Here is a 3,277-nt window from a genome sequence, read left to right on the forward strand (position 1 = left end):
CCACCTCAGTTATGCTGGTGGCCATCTCATTCCTCTATGAAGAACATTCATCTCCCTTTGGTGCTAAACAGAAAAGCCATAAGCGAAGCGTCAACACCAAACTTAAAAGTTTGATTGTTCTCAAGCAAAGAAGAACTGAAAACAGAGAGAAAATAAATAAATAGTATGATAAAAGAAGAATAAAAAGATAAAAGAACAAGAGAGAGTTAGAATTTGGGAGGGAGAAATAATGAAAATAGGGCGGCATGTTGAGTAATTGATGCGGCACAACCGACACGGACGCGCACTTCGTGCGTGCGCGCGAGTTGCGAAAAGGGAAAGGGACGCGAATGCGTCCAGTGCGCCTGCGCGTGGATTGCCAAGTGGTGAAAAGGATGCGTACGCGTCAGGGACGCATACGCGTGGGTCAATCTATGCTTCTAGCATGAACCCAGCGCGAGGCCAGCACAACTTTCGACCATGCACCCATTTACGTCGATTTTTCAAGGCACGCGTGCGCACCATGTACGCTCCCGCGTGAATTGCCGAGAACCAGAGGGACGCGTACATGTGGGTGAGCTGGTGCGCGAGGCATGGTTCCTGCACAACTCCAGCGCAACTTTCTGTTCGACCTCACTCAATTCGCATTCACTACGGACGCAGACGCGTACTAGACGCGGGCGCGTGGAATGCTTTTTTTTTTTGAAATATCCGGTTCCTGTTCTAAAATGCTGCATGATCAGAAAAATAGTGAAAACTCAATAAAAATCAAATAAGTAAGAAAACTACTACTACGAAAAATAACTAAGGATACGAAATTATCGGGTTGCCTCCCGACAAGCGCTTCTTTACCGTCACTAGCTTGACGGTCAGCTCCTCTAAGGAGGAGGAACATAGGGGCTCAGCTCTTCACCCCTTACTTTGAACTTCTTTCCTGTGTCTCCATAAAGTAGCTCAATATGCTCCAAAGAGAGGATTCTATTTACTGTATAAATCCATGCTGGATTGCTGGTCAACACCACCTTCATTCCTGGGGAGAAACCTTCAGTGGAAAACTTTTTGTTTTTCCATTCTTTGGGTACTTTCTTCTTTTTGGGGACCTTCTCCTTGGTAGATGATGCATTTCTAACACCAAACTTAGGTTTGATGTCAGGAGAAATTTTATTAATTGTTACGAAGGGAGGTTTGAGCTGCAGATTCTGTTGTGTATCATCATGGGGTTTTTGAAGGGTTGGATCAATAAGTTCAGTCTGCATGCACCTCTCTTCTTCACTTGCTGAATGTACATCTTTGAAAACATGGAAGACTAGTTGCTCATCATGTACTCTAAGCACTAATTTGCCCACTTCTACATCAATCAGAGCTCTTCCAGTGGCTAAGAATGGTCTTCCTAGAATTATAGAGGCATTCTCATCCTTTCCTGTGTCAAGAATCACAAAATCAGCTGGGAGGAAGAACTTATCCACTTTGACCAAGATATTCTCCACTAATCCGTATGCAGGCTTCATAGATTTGTCTGCCATCTGTAATGCTATCTTTGTGGGTTGTGCCTCTTGGATTTGCAGCTTCTTCATCACAGATAAGGGCATTAGATTTATGCTTGCCCCCAGATCACATAGGGCTTTCTCAAAGGTTGTGCTCCCAATGGTACATGGAATTTGAAAGCTCCCTGAATCTGGCATCTTCTTTGGTAAGTTATTCTGAATTATGGCATTACATTCCTTAGTTAGGACTACTATCTCATCTCCCTTTAAACGCTTCTTCTTTGACAACAGCTCCTTCATGAACTTGACATAGATAGGCATTTGCTCCAAAACCTCAGCAAAAGGAATATTGATTTGCAACTTTCTGAAGACTTCTAAGAACTTTGAAAACTGCTTGTCATTGGTCTCCTTTTGAAGTCTCTGAGGATATGGTATTTTAGACTTGTACTCAGGAGCCTTTGGCAATGTAGGATAAGTGTCAAGAGAGTCTGGGAATGGGTTGTCCGCACGCTTTGGAGGGGCGTGCTCTACTTCTTCCTTCTTCTCCTCTGGAGCCTCTTTTTCAACTAACTCTTTATTGACCTTGGTCTCAGAGCCAGCTACTTTACCACTTCTTAGTTGAATAACCTTGCAATCTTTTTCAACTGGCTCCTCATCAACTTGTACTTCCATACTTGCCACTTGTCTACTTATCAAGGTGATAGCTTTGCATTCCTCTCTTGGATTTAGAATTGTGTTACCAGGCAGGATATTAGTTGTCCTCTGATCAATTTTATTAACTTTTGTGGCTAGTTGACCTATCTGAATCTCCAAGTTCTTGATTAATGCTCTGGTTTCTTGTCTAAGACTTGCCAATATTGCTTCCAAATCATTGTTCTGTTGGGGCTGAGAAGTTGCTTGCTGAGATGACTGAGACTGGTGGCTATTAAAATTATTCTGTTGAAAACCACCTTGAGAATTGTGATTAAAATTTTGTGGCTTCTGAGGTTGCTCTCTCCACCCAAAATTTGGGTGATTTCTCCATCTCTGATTGTATGTCTTAGAATACAGATCATTATTGGGATTTCTAGGACCACTCTCCATGTAATTGACCTGTTCAGAAGAGGATTGAACATAATCATAATTATTATTTTGCACAAGATTACCTGTCATGTCATAAGGGAACTCTTGAGGTGGATTTTGGGTGTTGATAGCTGAGACTTGTATGCCACCCATCTGTTGAGTAAGTAGATTTATTTGCTGAGACATAAGCTTGTTCTGGGCAAGAATATCATTAAGAGTTTCTACTTTCATAACACCCTTCTTCTGAGGAGTCTCAGAGTTCACAGGATTCCTGTTAGATGAGTATAAATATTGGTTGCTAGCAACCAATTCAATAAGCTCAATAGTCTCTTCTGGTGTCTTCTTCTTGTGCAATGAACCACCTGCAGAATTATCTAAGCACATCTTGGACATTTCACACAAGCCTTCATAAAAGATATCTAGTTGGGTCCATTTGAAGAACATGTCCGGAGGGCATTGCTTAGTCAGTAGCTTGTATCTCTCCCAAGCTTCATAAAAAGTTTCACCATCCTTCTGCCTGAAGGTCTGAACTTCCACCCTAAGCTTAGTCAGCTTCTTTGGTGGGAAAAATTTAGTAAGAAACTCAGTAACAACCTTGTTCCAAGTATCTAAACTCTCCTTGGGTTGGGAATCTAGCCATAGTTTTGCTCCATCTCTCAGAGCAAACGGGAAGTGCATGAGTTTGTACACCTCTGGGTTTACTCCATTTGTCTTCACAGTATCATAAATCTGTAGAAAATTAGAAATAAACT

The 3,277-nt window shown here is 42.0% G+C and overlaps 1 non-coding gene across 1 annotated transcript; it reads left to right on the top strand.

Moving 5' to 3' along the window:
• The first annotated feature begins 2,964 nt into the window (after positions 1-2,964).
• On the top strand, positions 2,965-3,070 carry LOC112804967 (small nucleolar RNA R71). Its single transcript, XR_003203583.1, has one exon. It is a non-coding gene; the product is annotated as a small nucleolar RNA R71 (small nucleolar RNA).
• The last annotated feature ends 207 nt before the right edge of the window (positions 3,071-3,277 follow it).

Source organism: Arachis hypogaea, chromosome 5 (assembly GCF_003086295.3).
Source record: "Arachis hypogaea cultivar Tifrunner chromosome 5, arahy.Tifrunner.gnm2.J5K5, whole genome shotgun sequence".
NCBI lineage: Eukaryota > Viridiplantae > Streptophyta > Magnoliopsida > Fabales > Fabaceae > Arachis > Arachis hypogaea.